This window comes from Hevea brasiliensis, unplaced genomic scaffold (assembly GCF_030052815.1).
Source record: "Hevea brasiliensis isolate MT/VB/25A 57/8 unplaced genomic scaffold, ASM3005281v1 Scaf25, whole genome shotgun sequence".
In the NCBI taxonomy this organism is placed as follows: domain Eukaryota; kingdom Viridiplantae; phylum Streptophyta; class Magnoliopsida; order Malpighiales; family Euphorbiaceae; genus Hevea; species Hevea brasiliensis.
The window spans coordinates 244,604-268,165 of NW_026614751.1; the positions used below are offsets into that span (position 1 = coordinate 244,604).

A 23,562-nucleotide genomic window follows, 5' to 3' on the forward strand; every position below is an offset into this window, starting at 1 on the left:
GGACATTGGCTTAGTTAGCATTGCCTATAATTTGCCATTTGATTTGAAATATTTTGTAAAACTTATTTAATCTGTTCAAGCAGATTGAAGCATGGTGTATGGATTGAGGTGGTGTGATAATTTGGATGCCTTCATAATGTTTTTGAGTTGGTATCAATAAGCGAGAAATAATATAGGAGGCGTTTAAGTAATATTTCTTCTTTGGAGCTGTTAGCCTGCCCCCTCGTCCTCCTTTGCCTTCTCTATCTGGTTCTTATACATGTAGTTTGATTAAGATCTATTTTAATATTACTATAATTTTCTTCGTTGACACTATCTTGATGCATTAAATCGATGGCATAATTATCTTCTTCTAATAATTATGTGCATGCTAAACATTTTCTTTTTGTTGTATATTCTTTCTTTACATTTCAATTGTCCAACTCCATATTCTATCTTAGTTTCTATGCTATTGAATTTTTTTTTTTTGTGTTATTTATTTTGTGTTTGGTTTCTTGTGTTGCCATTGTTATGATATTATGATGGGCAGATATGTTTTGAAGCTTTAAATTCTTAGTTGAAAGCTTCATGTTCTTCTTGTTCCTTTTCTCCCATCTTTTGTCCTCAAGTTCTTTTAGCAATAAGATTTAGATTTTGCTATAGTTATATATTGTATTTTTGGCTTTGACTTGAGATAAAATCTTTTATGGGCTTTCATGGTTGGTGGATTTTGGGGTTGAATTTACGGGATGAATTAGTTTTCTACAGTTAAATGCTATTAAAATAGGTGGAAAATTCAGTGCTTATCCTGGATTGCAAATGAATTAGGAATTTATGGACTGAATGTAAAGCTTAAATTAAATTGTCTAATTTCTTGCATTGTCATTAGGGCTAAATTTGAAAATTTTGAAAGTATGGAGACAAAAAGTAATATTGTGTCTATTCTAATATTAAAATTTGGAAAATGAGAATTGGAAGTTCACATTTTTATACATGGATGAATATGCCTTAGAAAAGATGTGTATCAACAGCTCTACTAGCATGATTTTACCTATTGTTGCTGGACCTTTAGGAGTCCTCCTTTTATATATATTATAGTGGATTCTCTTATTAAAGTGGCAAATGTAAAATATTATCTCTCTTTCTTCTCTTTTTATAGGATATTTACTAAATCAATTTATTTCGTAAATAAATTTACTGATGAATACTAAACTTTAAATATTACTATATATCAATTGTGAACTTTTAGGTAATGTCATGTTCTTTGCTCGTTGTTCAATGCATAAAGTTCTAAGCATATTCCAGATGTTGAAGAGGTTTCAGAACCAAAGGGCGCAGAGCTTTCTGGAATCCCTATTGAATTGAAATGTGGTGATTGGATTGTTAAAATGGTTCCTTGGATTGGGGGTAGAATTATTTCCATGGGGCACCTTCCTTCAGGTAATGATCATATTTTGGTGAGAATAGTAGAGGCACAAATTATAATTGTATCTTTCTGCTCATGTGACACTATACATTTATTCATCTTGTTTTAATGGCAATCAATCAATGGTATTATATTATGATCCATTTAGAAGTCTTCACAAATTTTGAGATTGATAAAATTAAGAATTTCTTGTATTGGTATTATTTAAGTAGTTTGCTCTTAGCCGGTCCCAAGCCCGGATAAAGGAGGAGGGTTACGGTAGGTGATAACCAGCGTAAAAATTTCATCACACCTTATGATATGGATTTAAATGATATAAATGTTGGGGCGTCCTCTACTTATAACACGCTACATCGGAGCCCGGGTGTAGTGAGAAATATGCAAGGGTGTAGGGCGTTCACCGAAAGCGACGCACCATACCAGCGTCCGGGTGTGGTGTTAAATGAGCAAGGGTTCCCACATCATGGACGGGTGTGGGTAAAGAAGTTAGTCCATAGGACATATAGTAGAACAAATAGTGGAACAGAACACAAGATAGGCATAGAGAATAATAGAAGATATCATAGAAGGAGATCAATTAGGAAAGGAGAATGTTAGATGGGAGGAGAATCAGGCTTGGTACTTGGAATGTTAGATCACTTACAGGAAAATTAATGGAGCTTATGGATACCTTGGAAAGGAGAAGGGTGAATATTGCTTGCATTCAGGAGACTAAATGTGTAGGAGAGAAAAGCAAGAAAGTGAGTAATTCAGGGTACAAACTGTGGTTTACCGGAAAGGAGAGAAACAAAAACGGAGTGGGTATAATCATAGATAGGACATTGAAAGACGCTATAATAGCTGTGAAAAGAGTAGGAGATAGAATTATACTAATAAAGCTAGTACTAGAAAGAGAAACAATAAATGTAGTTAGTGCTTATGCCCCATGTGACACCCCTTACCTTTCTACAGTGTAATCGATCAAGGCATGCCACACTCGGTGCCGGAGCACCTTAACTTATCTTACTTTATTCCTTTAATCATTTTAAACTCATTATCTTTTAATATCAATTAGTTTTCTAAGGAGAAACAGATGGAGTTTCTCCTATTCTATTACCGTTTGACGTGTCTCGCTATTTATCTGCTTGAAAATTCAACAATATTTTCACAATAAAATCTCATCCATACTAATCATAATTATCTCATCAATCCGAATATCTTCTATATAATTTAATTTCATATTCATTTCCATACATTCCCACTCATGCTCAACTCATATGAGAAAATTCTCAATCTTCATTAATTTACATGATTTACAAGCTAATTACATAAATTCACAATTTACATGATATACAAATTAATTACAATTTGCTAATTTACATTACAACATAAGAAATAATTAACATATACAAAATATATGATATGCTTAATGTGAGCCCTATCTATATGCATTGCTGATGAGGTGACAACCTTGAACACTTCTGATACTTCTGCAGATCTGGACTCCAAAAATCCCAGTCAAATGTCTACTGTGTTTTAGCTTCAGTACCTGCATGAAGGAAACAATCCATCACACTAAGCATTGCTGCTTAGTGGTGCAATAATATAATAAGAAAATAATATACAAATAATGAAAGAAATCGATTATACTTTGGATACTCTGAAATTTAAGCTAATTTAATATAATACTTCTAATATTAATTATCTTTTGTTCTAATTTATTCCTCTTCAAAAGCGCTTACTTCCTAAATTCATAGTAATAATATACCATCTCCAAAAATTCCAAGCTCTCAAACTTCAATATTTCTTCTCTTTGTTACTACCAATAGCTTTCCCAAGACTAGAAATGAAGTTTTTGTTTTGGAAACTAGCTAATTTATGAAGATTTATCAAGGAATTTTTGTGAGAAGTTTTGATCAACAATGGTGGATTCTCTACCTCTCTCTCTCTTTCTCTTTGGTTCGGCCCAATGGTGAAGAAGGCAGCTGATTCATTTTATTTTTATCTCATTTTTATGTTATTTTTATCCCTTTTAATTTGTTTGTCAAGTTGTGATTGGGTGGAGAGTTTTTAATTGCATCATGGTGATGTCATAAGTCCCATTTACTTCATTTTCTTTTCTTTTCTTTACTACTCATTTTTAATTTAATTTTTAGCAATATTTATTCATATTTTATGTCATATAAATTATTTACTTAATTGAACAAGTTGGCCAAAAATTATTTTTGAAGACAAAATGACCAAAATGCCCTCCGTTTGGCTTATTAAGCCAAAATCATCTGTACCAATTGAATAAATTTTCTAGTATTTTCTTGGCATTCTAATACCATTGAAACCTCAATGACTCTTCTCTAGAGTCCCAAAAATTATTTCACAGAATTTCCCTCGGGTTTAGGGTTACTAGTTGTGAAGACAGCAACTTCTCATTAAGGTCACCCATCACCAGGGCATTGGCTCATTTAACTTTATTGTATTTCATTTCTAAAATTTTTCATAACTTTTTCTTATTATTATTTGGTTTATTTATGACTCCTCACTCTAGTTTAATTATTGTTCCAGACATTCTGACTCTCCGGATAGCCATTGATTACCGAAACAGTAAAATGTACGGAACCACTTAAAGTGAGGGCATTACACCCCATAAATAGGACTAGATAGTGAGAGTAAACAAAGGTTTGGGAAGATATGGATGATCTAATACAAAGCATACCGAATGAAGTGAATGTTTTTATTGGTGGAGATTTGAATTGACATGTAGGAAGCGATAAGCAAGGTTATGAGAATGTTCATGGAGGTTTTGGTTTTGACAGTTGAAATGAGGAGGGAAAAAGCATCTTGGATTTTGCTATGGCATACGACCTAATACTAGCAAATACCTACTTTATAAAAAGAGAGTCACATTTAGTGACTTTCAAAAATGGGCAACATAGAAGCCAAATTGACTTCCTCTTAACCAAGAAGGCAAATAGAGCTCTATACAAGGATTGCAAAGTCATTCCAGGAGAGGCTTTAACAAATCAACATCGGTTAGTGGTCTTGGATGTCAAGTTTAGGTACAATTCAAGTAAGGTCAAAAGAAATAGTATAGCTCGAACAAAGTGGTGAGAGTTCAAAGGAGTAAAGCAAGTGAAGTTCAAAAATGAGCTTTCGAGTCCGAAGCATGGAAGCTGGATATGGAGGCCAATGATATGTGGATACAGATGGCATCAAACATTAGAGAAGTAGTTAGAAAAGTACTTGGAGAGTCTAGAGGATATGGACCAACCTCAAAAGAGAGATGGTGGTGGAATGAGGAAGTACAAAAGGCAGTGAAGATATGAACAGTACAAGATAGTAAAGAACGAGGCAAAAAAGGCAATTAGTCAAGCAAGAGTGCAAACCTTTGAAAAGTTATATGAGAAACTTGGAACTAAATAAGGGGAGAAATAAATTTATAGATTTGCAAGGAGGAGAGAAAAGAAATGTCAAGATCTCAATCAAGTTAGGTGCATTAAGGATAAAGAAAGAAAAGTGTTGGTGAAAGATGAGGACATTAAAGAAAGAAGGAAAAGTGTTGGTGAAAGATGAGGACATTAAAGAAAGATGGAGAAATTATTTTGATGATCTCTTTAATAATAGTCAAAGTGGTAATAGTGTGAATATAGACTACAGAACAATAGAAAATAATGTGAATTATACTAGAAGGATTAGAGCTTTAGAAGTAAAGGAAGCACTTAAGAGAATGAAAGTGAGTAAAACCTGTGGACCCGATGGAATACCATTTTAAGTGTGGAAGTGTTTGGGAGATATGGGAGTCGCATGGTTAACTAAATTATTTAATAAGATTCTAAACTCAAAGAAAATGTCTGATGAATGGAGGAGGAGTATTTTAGTATTTTTAAAAATAAGGGAGACATACAGAGTTGCTCAAACTATAGGGGAATTAAACTCATGAGCCATACTATGAAGTTGTGGGAGAGACTTGTAGAGCATCGGCTACGTCATGATACTTTTATCTCTCCCAATCAATTTGGCTTCATGCCCGATCGTTCAACTATAGAAGCGATCTTTCTCATTAGAAGCTTGGCGGAGAAATATAGAGATGTGAAGAAAGATCTACACATGGTTTTTATTGATTTGGAGAAGGCTTATGATAGTGTTCCAAGAGATGTCTTATGGAGGGTGTTAGAACAAAAGATGGTATCTATTAGGTACATACAAGTATTGAAAGATATGTATGAAGGAGCAACTACCATTGTGCGCACAGTGGGAGGGGACACAATAGATTTTTCGATCTCAGTTGGATTACACCAAGGATCAGCTATAAGCCCTTACCTTTTTACATTAGTTTTAAATGAATTGATGAAACATATACAAGAGAGTATCTCTTGGTGCATGATGTTTGCGGATGATATAGTTCTGATAGATGAGACGCTAGAAGGAGTCAATAGAAAGCTAAAGCTTTAGAGAAGTACTTTAGAGTCAAAGGGCTTTAAGTTAAGTAGAACGAAGACAGAATACATGCATTGCAAGTTTAGTGAAGGCCAAACTGGTGATAGGGAAGGAGTTAGTTTAGATGGAGTAGTACTGTCCCAAAGTAATCAATTTAAATACCTCGGCTCAGTCCTTCAAATAGATGGGGGATGTGAGGAGGATGTTAGTCATAGGATTAAAGCCGGATGGTTGAAGTGGAGACGTGCCACGAGAGTTTTATGTGATCGTAAGATTCCCAATAAGTTGAAAGGAAAATTTTACCGTACAGCCATATGACCAGCCATGTTATATGGTAGTGAGTGTTGGGCACTGAAGGAGTCGTATGTGTTTAAGATAAGAGTTGCAGAGATGAAAATGTTAAGGTGGATGAGTGGCCATACTAGACTAGATAAAGTCTATAGTGAGAGTATTAGAGAAAAGGTAGCAGTGGTGCCAATTAAGGATAACTCGAGAGAAGGGAGATTGAGGTAGTTTGGTCACGTGAAGCATGGACATACGGAGGCTCCAGTTAGGTAAGTAGAGCACATTAGGTTAGAGGATAGAAAGAAAAGAAGGGGTGGACCTAAATTGACTTGGAGGAGAGTAGAACAACATGACCTAGAAGCATTACACATTTCTGAGGATTTAACTCAAAATCGTTTAGAGTGGAGAAAGCGAATCCATATAGCCGATCCCAAATTTTTAGGATAAAGGCTTAGTTGAGTTGAGTTGAGTTGAGTTGAGTTGAGTTAGTATTATTTAATTATACATCATGTGATGAGAGGTATTTGATTCCTATTTTGTTGATGATGACAATAGGAACACAATGGCTTCATAGTAGGATTGGGATTGATGGATATGAAGAATATAGTTGTACTAAGTACCCGTCAGTAGGATTCTATGAAGAATACAAGATTGTTGAGTAAGTTGCTATGAATATCTGTTTTCTACTAAAAACATGATTTTGAAATGCATTTTTTTTTCTGTTACTTATTTCTACGTAATGAACATGGCTATCTATGTGATAAGTTGAAGCATGTGAGGTAATTACTGATGAAAGTCATGATATACTATTCTACAAGGGAATTATTTTTAGATCGGTGGCATAGGGAACAAGAAGGTGAAGGAAAAAAAAATTAAATTAAGCAATCAGGAAGCTTAGAATTAAAGGAGGGGTTTTAAGTAACGGAGTTGGACATGGTTTCAGATTTGGAAACAGCATAGTGGAATCAAGTTGAATCGGTCCAAAACAAACCAAATCAGCCACTAATTTTATGAATTTTTTTTAAAACTATCAACAAGATGACTTATATTTAAATTTAAATGATTGGTGTAAAACTTTTTGTAAATTGGTGATGTTTTTGTTTCTCCTCGCACTATATTTCCTTCTTCCTTTGAAATTGTTATCCTCCTTCCCTTAGAAGATAATCAAACTTATGTTTGAAAATAATTACAATATGTCTTCCTTACTCCTGCTTTATGTTATGTAGTTGCTACACATTTAGACATCTATTCAATTTCATTGGAACATGTAATGCATCTATGCACTTCCTTATAATGAAAAGAGTAGACATGTAAAAGAAAGTTTGATATACCTCATTTTGCTTCTGTATGTTAATCTTTATTATTTGATAAATCTTTTTTTTAAAATGAGCTTTTCATCCTTATCAATCAAGGAATAAAATCTGAAATCATAGAAGTATACTTGCTTTTATAGTCAAGTCCTAAAAGTTTTTTTTTTCTTAATATAAATTTTAACAATCAAGTCCTTTTATTTCAAAAATTGTTCACTATTAATCTTATCCATTAATTGAACGCCAAAGGTACACTTTATCTCTCTCTCTCTCTCTCTCTCTCTCTCTCTTTTATTTCAATCCTAATACTTGTAAAAAGTACTTTCTTTCTAGTTTTGTATTCCCTCCCCCCTTCCTCTTTTCTTGTTCAATTTATAAGAGAGAAACTTTAGTAATTCTTCAAAAATATATAAAATGATCATGGCCAATTTAGTGATGGAATGCATTAATGTATAAGACAAGATAATATAGCAAGATCAATTGACCAAAAGTCTTTAGTTTTTGTATAATGCTAATAAATATAAAATATTTTTCTATTATTTTCCTTTGACCAAAAAAATAAAATGTTTTGCAGTGTTTGATAAATTATAAATATTATATTTTGGGAAGAAACTATTATGAAATAAGTGCTGCATACAACCAAAAGTAATTTGAGATAAATTATCATTGAGTTCTTGTAGTTTGTCATAATTAATGATCATGTCCCTATGGTTTAAAAACTCAACAATTTGCCCCTAAAATTTAATTTAATCAATGATTTCATCCTTTTGTCTATTTAACTTGAGTTTTGTGATAAGTTAAGCCAACCAAATGAGAGACTCTCTCTCTCTCTCTCTCTCTCTCTCTCTCTTTCTCTCTCTCTCTCTCTCTTCCCATCCTCTGCTTCATGATCTGCCCTACTCCCCACCTACTACTTCCCAACCATTGTATTAAATAAATGTAACAGCCTTTATTTACAAGTGTCGTGGGATACTATTTGGTCATATGCTTGCAGAGGGTGTTTGGATTAGCTTATAAGCTTATAAGCACTTAATATTTATATGCTAATATGAGTTTATAAGCATTTAAAATTATAAGTAGTTATTTGTTTGGTTATAGTATTTATAAATGGTTAATAAGTAGCTAACATACTAGGTAAAAAAATCCACATAATCGACCATAACTAGTATGAGATGAAAACTTGGTCGTTCTTAATGTTATTATTGTTGTTATATATTAAATGCTAGAAACAGTGTGAATTATTTTTTTCAAATTATATATATATATATATATATATATAGTCAAGAGGAAAAAAGAAAACTTATAAAATTTAAAAATCTATTTTTAAAAAACTTTTTCTTATATTTAAAATCTAAAAATTTTAAGAATAATAGCTTCAAAAATTGTCAAGTGTTTTATGTACTTTTGTTTTCATTTTATTTATCATTTTATTAGTATATGTCAACTAATTTAAAAAACAATAAAAACTAATTTATCAATCAACTTATTTATTAATATTTGAAATAAAATTATAATTAGTTAAAAATTTTATTATTCACATTATATATATATATATATATATATATATATATATATATATATATATATATATATATATATATCAAATTATGTTGCAATGATTAAAAAACAATAATCTTTGCATCAAGCGAGAAAAATGATTAGTTTTGGTTATAATTATGTGAACTTCACAATTAAGAAAAAAGGTTATATTTTCATTCAAGTCGGCTGTCATGTAAATGAATTTCAATTTTGATTATTGAATAAATTTATATTTTACGATAAATTACTAAATTTAAAATATTTGAAAATAATTAAAATTTCACATAGATTTTTTTTTCATTAAGCCCACCCTTTATGCTTATTTCAATACTATTTTTTAAAAGCCAATAAAAATAAATATTTTTTAAAAGCCAATAAAAATAAATACATGTTGGGAATATATAAGTGTGAAATTTCCATATCGAAAAAAGATGAGATGAGTGAGAAACATATAAGTGGAAAGAATTCATACACCCATTTCCTTGGGTTGGATGTGGTGTCAAGTCTATGAATGTATTCTTTTATATGGCCGATCAGGAAAAATTCTCCCAGAGATCTCTAACAAGTGCTATTAGATGTATTTTTTTACTTAAAAAAAAAAAGATTTGAAATCTTAATTTTTCTCTAATATTTTTTAAAAAATATTAGCAGGTGGAGAATGGGGTATACACATTATCATCCTTAGGCCAAGTTTAGATAACATATCAAACTCCAATTCAAGAAAAGTTATTATAATATTTTGAAGCCTTCGCTTGTTTTATAAAAGATTATTTATATCAATTAAAAAATATTTTTTAAGCGGACATTAATAATAATAATAAATTTTAATATATATTAGTATGATATAAAGAAATGCTATATTATTAATATATTGAAAGACCTTGAGGCTTATTCATGAAGGGTTGGCCGAGTAGTAATGCGCATTTAAACTCTATACTTGGACACAGGTTTGAGTAGTGGAGTTACTATTTATGGGATGACTTTAACATAATTACACCCAGCCAAAGGTGGGTTGTGTGTGTGTGTGGGAGAGGGGGAAAGAAGAAGACCTTGAGACTCAATCCAATAGAATTGATTAAAGCTACAAGATTGATTGGTTAAGATGATAAAAAGGTTGAGACATTTTACAAAATGACTGATGAATATTAAGTTCTATTTGCCTAAGAAGTGATTCAATCATTTGAGTAAGTTGTGAGTTTTTTTTGTTTTTAGCATTAAGGATGCTTTATTAATTTTAAATATTTTTACAAATTAAAAAGAAATGTCTCATTGTCTAGCCTAATTTGATTCATTGGTTAAAGGCATAATACTCACATGATAAATGCTAAGTTTTAGTCCCTACTTTCCCATTTTTTGAAAACAAAAATTTCCATTATAAATTTTACATAATTAATTTATAGATCACATTGAATATAAATTTGAAAACATAATGAGAATGAATCACATATTCTCATTCTTATTCCTAGGCCTTGTTTACTCTACTTTCACTTTTTAGGAAGTAACTTACCCTCATGAGTGTAAATAAGTTACTCCTGTGAAGTGAAAGAAATTGCTTCCTTGACTTCTCAAGAAGTTTAGATAAAATGACAATCAAATTAAATTGATTTTCACAGTTTTCTAGGAGCCTAAAGGTTGATAACCAAATTATGCCCAACCGAACAAGGTCCTAGTCTCATAATTGGGCTATTCTTAATTCCGAGAAATTATTTAGTATACTCAATGTACATACATTACTTAGAATATATAAAAATGTATGAAGGGAGGAACATTAGCACTGCCTAAAATCCCCTTTATGATTTATATTATTTATAAAAATACTAATAAAAATATATCTCTAGCGACAAATATATGTATTTGTTACTGATAACATAAATAGCAAAGAAAAATTCGTTGCTAATTGCCTATAGTGACAACATATTCATCGCTAATACTTTTAGCAATGAGAAGTTATTATGTATAAATTTGTTGCTAATACTTTTAAGGATGACATATTCGTCACTAATACTTTCAGCAATGAGAAAATTATTCTATACAAATTCATAACTAATAATTTTTAGCGACAACTTATCTTTCGCTAAATAATTTAAATTGCTAATATAACTATAATTAATATAAATTGAAATTTTAAAATTATTTTAATAGTAATTCTACTTATATAGAAAATCATATTATAGTTATATATTCTTAATTCTATAAGTATTATTAATTCATTAAAAATTAATTAGGTTATTCTAATAAAATTAATAAACAACTTTAAACATTGAATTTAATTTCCACTAATTTATTTTTTTATTATTCTAAATATTTACATACTTATTATATTAAATTATAAAATTACTTCTAAAAAATTAACTATTTAGTTAACATAATTATAAAATTATTATTAATATTCAAGTAAATAAATTTTTTTTCTTATATCAATAAATATGAAGTTCTAATCTTATTCAATGACAAATATTTATTTATTATAAATTTATAGTTTTAAAAAAAAAATAGTAATAGATAATTATTATTTTGTATTTCACAGGTACTATTAGAAGGTAGTTATATGTAAATGTAATCACTGTGATTTTGTTATTATTGACAATATCAAATAATATCTTTGCAAATTCAATAATATTTATAGAGGCTAAGATATATTGATTTTACTATTTTTTTCATTTTTAATATTGATACATTCAATAACATTTGGGATTATTAATATCATTTTTGCATAAAAAAGTATATTTTATATGTGATGATATGATATTTTAATTTTTTTGGATCTACGTAGTTTAAATTTAGATTAATTATAATTGATTAATATCCTTATGTGCATGAATATATTTTTTATTTTTTAATTTATTAGTAAGTCTTAGCTAGGTTATTGATTTTGAGCATAAGACTATAAGAAAACCTAGTTATATTTTTATATAATGTATGTGAGAACTTAAATCTATTATTACTTTATTTTAATGTTTAAAATCTTTGCCTATTTATATTTTTACAACTTATTATTATATTTTTTTATTAGATTACATTTAAGTTTATAATTAAGTTAATATTATATGTTAATAAAATAACACATAAGTTTCATAAAAATATTATCCAACTAAAAAATTTTTAAATTAATAAATATCTTATTTATATAATCAATTAAACTAATATTAAAATTAATATTTTAATTTAAATAATTAAATATAATATTATAAAAATATTACAACATATATAAAAAATAACAAAAAATCATATAAAAAAATTAAATTACAAATTTTTATATTGTAGACATAGCAGAAGAAATATATAAGTTGACACACACACACACATATAAATGTATGTATATATAAAAGTGTCATCATGATGATTAGTAAATGAATAATAACGACAAATAAAAAATAAAAATAAAAGAAAATACATGTAAAATCAACAGTAAAAGCTTATTTTGATATTCATCCATACATAATTTCATTTCCTTGCTATTATTACTTTTTTTATTATTTTTTTTATAGTCGACGCTATTGAATTTTTTAAGTTTTTAGACTCAAAAGTCTCTTTGTAATATTATAAGAAATCAAAAATAAAAAATCGACAGAAATATAAACAAAATTTGAGAGTTAAGACTTATAAAATTTAATAGAAATAATTAAAAATAGAGTAAATCAAATAACAATTTGAAACCTGAAGAAAGTTTGATACTTTTCAAATAACACAAAATGCTTATTATTTATAAGTAAAATGAGAAAAAATTAATAATAAAATTAATTCAGTCATTGAATAATTTTAATTAAAAAAATTACACCATTAATTTTGAATAAGTTTGACCATTTATTGGTCATAGATTATCGGTCATCCTATTCCTTCATGTATTCCTACTTTTGAATGTGTTTTAGGAAAGTAGATTGTCAAACTTGAGGTTGGCCTTTCCCATATTTCTACCCTTTAGTTGTTAAATTTAAAATTTCATTGCTTTTTGTTGTCTTTAATTGTATTTATATGCTTATAGCATCTTTAATGCTAATGATGTTTTTTCCCCCTGGTTCAGCCTCCTAATGGTACCTCCTCCTATGCTTATATTTGGGTGTCTTATTTTGCTGTTAATGAATGAATGTTAAGTGTGAAAAGATATGTCGGTTTGTGTGTGTAAATATATATATATCTGTTTGCTCCATGCATTTATGTCAGTTTGCAGTCATCATTGTACTAGAAAGTCCTTTGTCGACAAGATGGGTTATAGAGTTTGCAATAAGGGAATGGGAAATTAGAGGACAAAAGAAGGAATGAAAGGAAGATAACTGCACCACCTTATTGTGTGTGGCATCACCACTCCCTTGGTTTTCAACTATCTTTGTTTGATAAAATGTTATGTGTTACAAATAAGACTTCTGTGCTTATTGTTCTGCCCTTCCCTCTCTAATTGGCAATGAGAATTGTGGAAAGGCTATCCTTTTTAGTAGATTTATTAAATATACATATATTTTTTTTGTGTTGTGCGGGAGAAGTTCGTAAGACTTCAAGGGACAGTTAATTGAAGGCCTACAATGAGTTTAGTAGCTTGTAAAACCATATGCACAACCTTCAAGTGCATAAAATGTTGTTTGTGGAGAACATTTGCTTTCCTTTGCTACTTTCCTTTGCTTATTTATACTTACTGTTGATAACCAAATAAATTTTGAACTTCATGCTCTTATTTTTAGATATATGGCATGCTAATGGGAAGATCAACATTTGAAAGCATGAAATTAGCTAATGAAAATAAGCATCCCTTTGTTCTTACTAGAGCTGGATTTATTGGCAGTTAAAAGAATGCTGCAACATGGAAAGGAGATAATATTTCCAATTGGGAGCATTTGCACGTCTACGTCCATGGTTCTTTATAATTGAACCATGGATTGATTTCAATTGCTTTAGGATGAAAAGGCTATCAAATGTGCAACAATACAAAAATGATCAGAATAAATGGTTTTCATAAAGTTTTTACATATGTTGAACCAAGGATATGATTGTATTAGGGCTTTGATTTTAAATGTTGTAGAACTTCACTTGTAGATACTTTACTTGTCTTTTATGTGTTTCTATTGTCGTATCAAATAATGGCTACTATTGAATTTTGAATGCTTCATTAAAGACCTTGGTGCCCTAAATGATACTCAGAAAAAAAAAAAAAAAAAAAAAGCTTGGTTAACAAATGACACTTTGATGCCTACATCAATTTCAAGGAGTTGTGAGTTAAGGTTGAATTAGTGGAGATGAAAGAATGAAAAGTGTTTTTGAGGAGGAAGACTTAGCTTACTTGTCATGTCCTAGTCTCCTTGTATTTCTTACTATAATCACTACTCCTATCTTGTCTGTTGCTTTAAAAGCACTTTCAAATAGGTACAGTGTCTAGCAGAATAGATACTACATTAGTTTATTATGGAAAGTCAACTAAACTCTATATATCCTACATATAGTAGGATTCCTATTTAGGATAGATAACTAAATTGTAAAAACATAGTTATAGAGACTCTGAATATATATATGTGTGTGCGTGTGTGTGTGTGCATGTGCATGTGTGCGTATGTATATAAAATTCTCTTTGAAATTAATGAAATAATATTGCCATTCTACATAGTCCGTTGGCTTTGAGGTCATGGCAAGTTTGACTCAACTATTTCTAAGCATCATCTTTGACCACATTTCATTTGAAGGTCGACCCAATATACCATTTTTCTCATGAATGGTGGCTCATATTTTTTTATCCTACCTTAGTCTTAAAGAACCTCCATGTGCTTTGTTGGGTTGATTTATTGATGTTAAGGCGTTTAGCATCTTAAGTGTTGTATTGCCAATACTATCTTTTATAGACAAACCAAGGAGCGGGAGATTATCTTAATTGTCTATGCAAACGATATTGTGATTACAGGATATGATATTGAAGGCATTCAAGCACTATATAGATGTTAGGACCCTTTGCTAGGGATCACATTATAGGTCTATGGATAGAATATGGCAATTGGTTTGAAGTCTGTAAGGAGAATGTAACAGGTTTTTTCTTCTTACCAACTATGAATGCTAACTTATGGGTTCATTAGAGAGCATGCAAAAATCTCAAGTTGGAAAGGCATTCAAATTAATTTGGTATTCTAGGAATGTATATGTGTACATATGATTAGTGTTTAATCAATATAACAACTACATATTTGTTGTCTCTTTGTTTGTTTATTTTGATGGTCTTTTCATCCTAGATTGCATATCTATTTTCCTAAATTTTATTCTTTGTGAAACTTGTTTTCCTTGTCACAATCCCCCTTGTCTTCCGTTCTTCCTTATTTTCTTGAATTTTTCATTGATTCTTTGTATTTTTCAGGGCATAGTTTGATTAGGAAGGAAGTAGAAAATGGTCTTTTTATCTGGAGGAAAATAAATTGCTTCAATAATAAAAATTACTTTTTGGGTCATCTCTTACAACATAATTATTTTATATAATTTTGGTTTTACTTTATAAACAAGGACTCGGTGATCAACCATTTTTAGGACCTGATATTGGTGGATTTTTTGGCAATGCAACGCCCAAGCTTTTTGGAAGGTGGATGGGTGTTAGTGCAATATTTCCTTTTTGCCATGGGCATTCTGAAAAAGGCTCTTTTGACCATGAGCCATGGTCTTTTGGAGAAGAGGTTTGTCCTATACACTAGCAATTTGATAGTAACCATCTTCAGATTTCCTACTGATATTTATGTAGATATTTCATTTATTAAGCAAAGCCCATAGTTGATTTCTTACTGATATCTATGTGTTTGCGCCTATCTTATCTCTTTTTAAATTTTCAATATTGTTTTTCAAGTTTATCTTAATTATGCTATTCTGTTGGCAACTATGTGATGAACTAACTTCAGTTTCAACTTCCAATAGTGTGAAGAAGTTTGCCGCCAAACATTGAAGAGACATTATCGCTTTATACCACACTTATATACTCAGTTTTATGCTGCTCATATAATGGGTACACTAGTGATAACTCCCTCCTTCTTCACTGGTATGTGATTGTGCTCATGCTCTTGAATAATCCAATTTCATTTGAATGAGTTTGGAAAAAATATGTTCTTTTCAGTACTTAATGCACACAAACTGCTTGTGCATATCCAAAAAATCCTAGCTTAAGGACCACTGAAAATTTCTTCCTTTTGGGTCTACTTCTGGTTTATGTAAGGTTTTACTCTCTTTATTCCAAGATAAATCACTAGGTTATAACACAAATGTGTATGTGCTTTGTTGACTTTATATCAATGCACATAATGTGGGTTGGTTTATAAGGTTTTTTATTTTTATTTTTGTTTTTTATAAACTAATACTTATAGCTACGTGACATAAGGACCATTGTGCACTATAATGGTAAGAGCTTAAGTTTTCAATGGAATTTTTGCGATGATAAGGACTTATAGTACTTCATGTAAGGAGTGTTGCTGTGTTGCATATAAGAGAAAGGAAAAAGGCTGATAAATAGCTTATTCTAAGTTAATTATGGCAGGCATAGTTGTAGTTATTTATGTTTTGTTATAAAACAAACTGTAAAATATACATCTAAAATTGTAAAGTGAGAATTTATTGATTGATTAATAGAGAATTCACCTTTATTCTTCTCTTTCTCCTCCTCTTTTTCCTACTCTCATCTCCCTTAATTCCTCAGGATTGATTTTACATTGCTAACATGTTTCTAGAATTTCCTTCTGGGTCCTACTTGCCATTCCCATAATTGTAACCACCTCTTTTTTTCCCCAATATTGCCACATGTCAGGGCTAATCAAATCTCCAATCTTCGTGCTGCACGTTAGGGGTAATCAAATGGAAAGAGCCAGAATTGAAAAAATGAAATTGACAAAAAATGGTTGGATGAGCCAGTTAGATTAGATAATAGTCATGGTTTTTCATTTTAGGTTTTTAGCTATGGATTTCAATTTAAGAATCCATTGACTAACCAGTGAAGAAGTGAGACAAACAGATATGTGTGATTGCAAAATACCAAATTGAAGGGGGAATTTTAGAGGACTATAATTCTACTAGTTATGATGTATGGTAGAAATGAGGATGTCAAGATGAATGTGTGAAAAATACAATAATAGATATGGTAAGGAATGAATTGATGTGCACGAAGGTAAAAGTGGCACAATAGGAAAAACTGAGAGAATGGACTACCTAAGGAGAAGTATAGGAAGTAAAGGGTTCCCAATACTAATACTTGTAGGATTACAAATACTCTATATATACTTGTCTTATAGGTATTTTGAGGAGAATTTTTCAATGATTGACAATTGATTTGAGTATTAACAAAAAAGAGGAAACAAAAAAATAAAGGGAAATTACTATAAAGTATAAACCCCCTTTTTCATCATTATAAACCCCCTTCACATTATGTAAAATTTTCATTCACATTTTTGTTTATGGAAAATGAATCAAGTAGTCCACTTTAATCCTTTGATTACATTTTAGTCCATCACTTTTTACGTAACATAACTTCTTAGTCCCTTGCTATTCGATTTTTCAGGGATGAAAAAGTAATTTTATTTGAAAACTCAAGGACTAAAATTTAATTCAAAATAAAATCTTAGGGATAAATTTTATAATATTTTAAGTGAATGAGAAATTTTTAAGAAATTCAAATGAGGACTATTTAATTCTATTTTGAAAATGCAAGGACATAAGTTTGAATATTGGTAAAAGTCAGGGAGATCTTTTGTAATTTTCCCAAAAACAAAATAATTATTAGCATTATAATGTACAAAATAAATAAAGAATATATGTAAGAACCCTTGTGCAGGGTTTATCCTAATTAGGTTGTACAAGATTCCAACTAGTATGTGCATTCAACCTTGGTAGTCTTGTGCACTTTAAACTGCCTAGTTATGGTTTTGCTCATGCTGAGGGCCTGAACCTCGTCCTCTAGTAATTTGTTTAGCTGAAGGAAAGGCAAAATAACCTTCCTACTCTACTTCTCTCTCTCTCTCTCTCTCTCTCTCTCTCTGTGCAAGTGCATTGAGTTTTAACGGTAAAAAAAAACCTTTTTAGAAAAGCATCATTTTAGATATTGTTAAAAAAAGTTATTTGAAAAAAATTATTTGAAAAAAGCTATTTTATTATTTTGATGCTCTCATGATGAACATGTTAAATAATTTTAAATGAATTTTAATGCTCTCTAGCTAAATATTTAAGAAAATGTTTTTTTCAATGGTAGCTCTAACAACAATGTTAAATAGACTCTATATATACTTGTCTTCTATTTATTTTGAGTAGAACTTTTTTATATTTGACAATTGAATTGAGTATTAATAAAATTGAGAATTTGTTTCTCATTTCTCTTTGTTCTGATAGTTCTATATCTCACTTAGTCAATAAAAAAAAAAGGAATTAAAAAATAAAGGGAAAATTAGCATAAACCCCCTTGGCATTATGTAAAATTTACATTCGTATTCTCTTTTTTTTTTTTTTTTTTTTTTTTTGCGGGGGGGGGGGGGGGGTGAATAAGTTGTCCATTTTATTCCTTCCATTACATTTTTGTCCCTTATTTAAATAACTTCTTAGTTCCTCATATTCAATTTTTGTCGGGAAGAAAATGTAATTTTATTTGAAAACTCAAGGACTAAAATGTGATTCAAAATAAAATCTTAGGGACTAAAGTATATGATATTTTAAGTGAAAGACTAAAGTGTTATGAAATTAAAACATTGAGGACTATTTAATTCAATTTTAAAGAAGCAAAGACATAGGTTTGAATATCTATGTAGCACGGAAACGGAAACGCAGACACGGGAAAACGCGGAAACGGCATTTTAAAAAATATAGAAAACGAAAACGTGGGAAAACTTGTAAATATAAAAAATATAGGAGTATATATATATATATATCATAAAAGATGTTCAATAATAAATAAAGTCTAAATCAACATTCAAATTCAACCATAAAGATACATATTTAGAAGTTTCATACTCATAAGAAATAAACATTAACTACAACATATTCAAAAGTTTAAAAAGAAAAGATAATGAAAATTATGACATTTCCTCTGCTTCACTGTCTTTCTCCTTCCCCATGCTTGTAGTTGCATTTTCATAAAAAAAAAAATAGACTCTTAACTCTGGTTCATCCAATGAAAGGTTGGTAAATTCAAGAATTCTCACATCTTTCATACTCCCAAATTGATCACCACCAATATCTCACAATCTTGTCTTCTCATCATAATATTGGGAGGAGTTTCTCGACAGAAGACGAAGATTATTATGGATAAAAACTAAGTCCTCTGCACATTTTGGAGTTAATTTATTCCTTCTACATGAATGAATGAAAGAATAAAGACTCCAATTTATTTCACAACAAGAGGAGGAAGTAGGTTGTCCAAGCACTTTAAAAGCCAACCTTTGAAGTAAAGGTGCATTGGAACCAAAACATGCCCACCACTTCCTAGGATCTGTAGCATACATACTTTCAATAGAATCAAGATTTGCAAAAGGTCCACTTTTCAAAGAAAAATTTGCAAATTCATCATTTACTCTAATTTGCTCATCTTCATTAGAAAAACTCCTCCTAAAGCATTTAATTCTTTTAGTTGATACTTCTCCATCCATATGAGGAGGCACTCTACCTTCTCCCTCTTGAAGCCATTTTTCACTATAAAACCTTCAAAAATAAGAAAATAAATTCAGGAAATAAAAAAAAATTTATAACAAGAAGATGAGTATGTAAGTTAGAAATTTACCTTGGATTTAATGAATGAGCCAAACAAAGAAGGGGAGTGTTGCTTTCTACCCAACAATCAACAAGAATTCGATGAACCGCATAATAAAAAGGAGAAAACCCATCTGCTTGCTTTCTTTCATGATCAAAAATAACTTTCTTTACCTTTTCAATCATAGAATCCCACAACTCATAAACCAAATGAAGGCATGTTTTTTCTGTGTCACAAACTCTGATCATATCATAAATAGGCCCAGTAAAAGTAAGGATATAATCACCATTTTCCCACCAATCCTCATCCACCACTTTATCATGAACAAATCTAGCTTTGCCTTGGTCATCTTCTCGGTATTGTGCCCATTGATCACTCATAACCATTGCTTCTAAAGCATGCCTAATGAGTTTAAATCTTTTAAGCATCATAACAATAGAAGCAAAATGAGTGTCAGCAACTGAAAGCAATTTCAAAGGGCTAAACCGATTATAAATTGCAAGTCTCATGGAATGATTCATTATAAAATTCTTGATTTGCAAAGCATCCCTATGGATTTCAGTGATCGAGTGATACACATCATAAGTTTCTTCATTAGTTTCTAAATTTTTTGTTGCACATATATTCTTCAAAGCAAGATTAAGAGTGTGCACAACACAAAGAGTCCAATAAATGTGTGAAAACATTCCCTCAATGATTTCTCAAGCACCTTTACAATTTGAAGCATTATCAATAATGACTTGTACCACTTTTTGATGACCCACCTCATCAATTATTTCTTTTAGCAAATTAGCAATAAATTGCTTATATTTCACTTCACTAGAACAATCTACAGATTTGATAAACATGGGGCCAGACTCAGAAACAACCATAAAATTAATCAAAGGCCTCCTCTGGGGATCACTCCATCCATCACTCATAATACTAACACCCTTTTCTAATCAAGTGCTTTTAATTGGTTCAAGCAACCTCTCTACATTTGCTTTTTCTTGCTGAAGTAATGTGGTTCTCAATTTGTTATAACCAGGCAGCACATAACCACCTAAAGCATGATTAGCAGCAAAAGAATAAGAACTCACATAGTAAGGGTTTCTAGCAAAATTAAAAGCCAGACCCCCAGTGTAGAACATTCTAGCAATCTCTGCATCTAATTGAGCTCTAGTTTACAAGTCAAAAGTTCTACCAAGAGGAGAATCATTAACTCCTCTTTTCTTCAAAACTGCTAAATACTTGGTTCAGTTATATTCAATGAAGGAACAGAAGTTGTACTAATAGGCAAAGGAACTTGCCTAGATTGTGAATTGGTAATTCTGTTTGTTGCCTCATCCTCCTGTTTCCTCATTTCAGAAATACTATCATTCATCACTTTTTTACACACACCAATCCCTTTTCCAGTGATTTTCAATAAATAAGCCCTTACTTTAGTATAAGTCCCTTGCTTTTCTTGTCCACAAAAATTACATATCCATTTACAATTACCCCCTCCTTCTCCAGTTTTCTCAAGTTTAGTTACATATTTCCACAAAGGATTAAATTATTCCTCCCTAGTTTTCGAAGAAGTGGCACTAGTGCTATTTGCTTGGGTAGAATTAAAGTTCAAAGAATCCGTTCAAATATTGTCCTATCAAAATGATAAAAAGAAAATGCAATTTCATATAATTTACAAATTATCTAAACAAATTATATACTAAAGATTAAAGTACAATGTAAATTATATATTAAAAGATTAAAGAATTAAATAGTAGAATTGAATAAATTGACTATAAAAATTATTATGAAAAATTTTATTATATAATATAACGATACATTAAAACAAATTATATTAAACACATTATATATAAATTATTACAAAAATATAAAATATATTAATATAAAATACAAATTTTGAATGTTGGAATTATTTTTATTTATCATTAATTAGAATTTAAACTTGAAATTTTATAATTTTAAAAATAACTTTAAAAATATATTTACATTTGTCCTTAATTTCCTTCAAAACTTTGATTGTAAAAATATGGAAAATCTTGAAAATTTTTAGTGAATTTGAGAGAAATTTTTTTTTTATCTTCCTTTTTAAAAAAAAATAATAATATTTATGATAACTCTTCAAATTTGGTTTGAGAAAAATCTCATTATGGAATATACATTTAGAGAAAAAAATTGATATTAAATGTGATAAATTTATGATTAATTAATCGAATAAAATTGTAATTAATTAATGGAAGTTGCTTAATAAAATTGTTTCAAAAAGAAATTAAAGAAGGAGAATAATAAATTAAATGATAAGGAAAATAATAAATTAAATAATAATAAATTAATCAAACAATCTCTATATAAACCTAAATACCTAAATGTGATGGGGAATGATAAAAGAGTGCGTGATCGGGAATAAGAAAGGGGAACCAAAAAAGCCAATTGACAGAGCAGGCAGAGCGCAGATCGAGAGAAAAGAAGAAAATGGGAGATGCCATCTTTACCTGTGATGCTGTCGTTCCTCCCCTTCTGCTTCTTTTTCTTCTTCTTCTTCTGCTGATGAGGATGGATAGGGCAAATCAGAAAATGAATAGGGCAGAACAGAGAGAAAAGAAGAGAAAGGAAGATGCTATCCTTACCTGCGATGCTGCCGTTGAAGGTCTAATCCTCCCTTTCTTCTTTTTTTTTTTTCTTCTTTTTCTGTTGATCTTGATTGTGAATGTGAAGTGGTGCGATATGTTTGTGATTTTAACCTACCCATTTTCCTTTTTTTTATTTTCTTTAAAGAAATGCGTTTTCGTCGTTGGAAACACGTTTTCGATTTTTAATATTTTTGAAAATGGCCTGAAAACGTTTCCCAGCCGTGTCAGGTCGTTTTCTCATCGGAAACATTTCTAACACTGGGAAACATGACCCAGTGCCATTTTCGTGCTTCATAGGTGAATATTGATAAATGTCAAGGATATTTTAGTAATTTTTCCAAAAATATAATATTTATTGGCATCTGACTGTACAATAGAAATAGGGATTATATGTAAGAACCCTTGCGTAGGTTTATATATTATGAACTGATTAGGAAGTACAAGATTCCAGCTAGTGTGTCCATTGAACCTTGGTAGTCTTGTGCACATTGGACTGCCTAGTTGTAGTTTTGCTCATGTTGAGGGCCTGAACCTCATCCTCTAGTAATTTGTGTGGTAGAAAGAAAGGAAACATAATATTTCTACTCTAGTTCTCTCTCTCTCTCTCTCTCTCTCTCTCTCTCTCTCTCTCTCTATTTGTGCAAGTGCATGATTCTGTGTTGTTCAGCCAGCAAAGTGATGTCTGAACTATTTCTTAATTACAAGGCAAGCGAAAGGTGTATTATTTGAAGATGATGGTGATGGATATTAATTCACCAAGGGCGCTTATCTTTTTACATGTTATGTTGCTGAACTTCAATCTTCAATTGTTACTATTTTTCTGAAACATAAGGGTCTTGGTGGAGGTGCACATGCAATTATTGCTTGCTGGAGGTGCACATGCAATTATTGCTTGGTGGAGGTGCAAAGGTAACATCTTTTTTACTCGAGGAACATTGGCTTAGAGTTAGCATTGCCTGTGATCTGCCATTGAAATATTTTGCAAAACTTATTTAATATGTTTAAAAGGTTGATTCAAGGGCATGGATGGATGTTGTGCAAATTATAACGCTTGTAGAAAATGATGTTTCTGAGTCGGTAGCAACAAGTAAGCAACAATATAGGAGTCATTTAGGTAAATTTTTTTTTTTTTGGAGCTATTTGCTAGTTAGCCTGCCCCTCATCCTCCTTTGCCTTCTCTTAGTTTGATCTATTTTAATATTACTATAGCTTTTTTTGTTGACAATGTTTTGATGCAATAAATCGATGGCATAACTATCTTCTTCCAATAATTATGTGTATGCTAAATATTTGGTGTGAAGTGATCATTCTTTTTGCTGTATTCTT

At 30.4% G+C, this 23,562-nt stretch overlaps 1 pseudogene; it reads left to right on the forward strand.

The window, feature by feature from the left end:
* The window catches only part of LOC131176803 (uncharacterized), a 167,102-nt pseudogene that overhangs the window by 117,781 nt on the left and 25,759 nt on the right, over positions 1–23,562 (forward strand).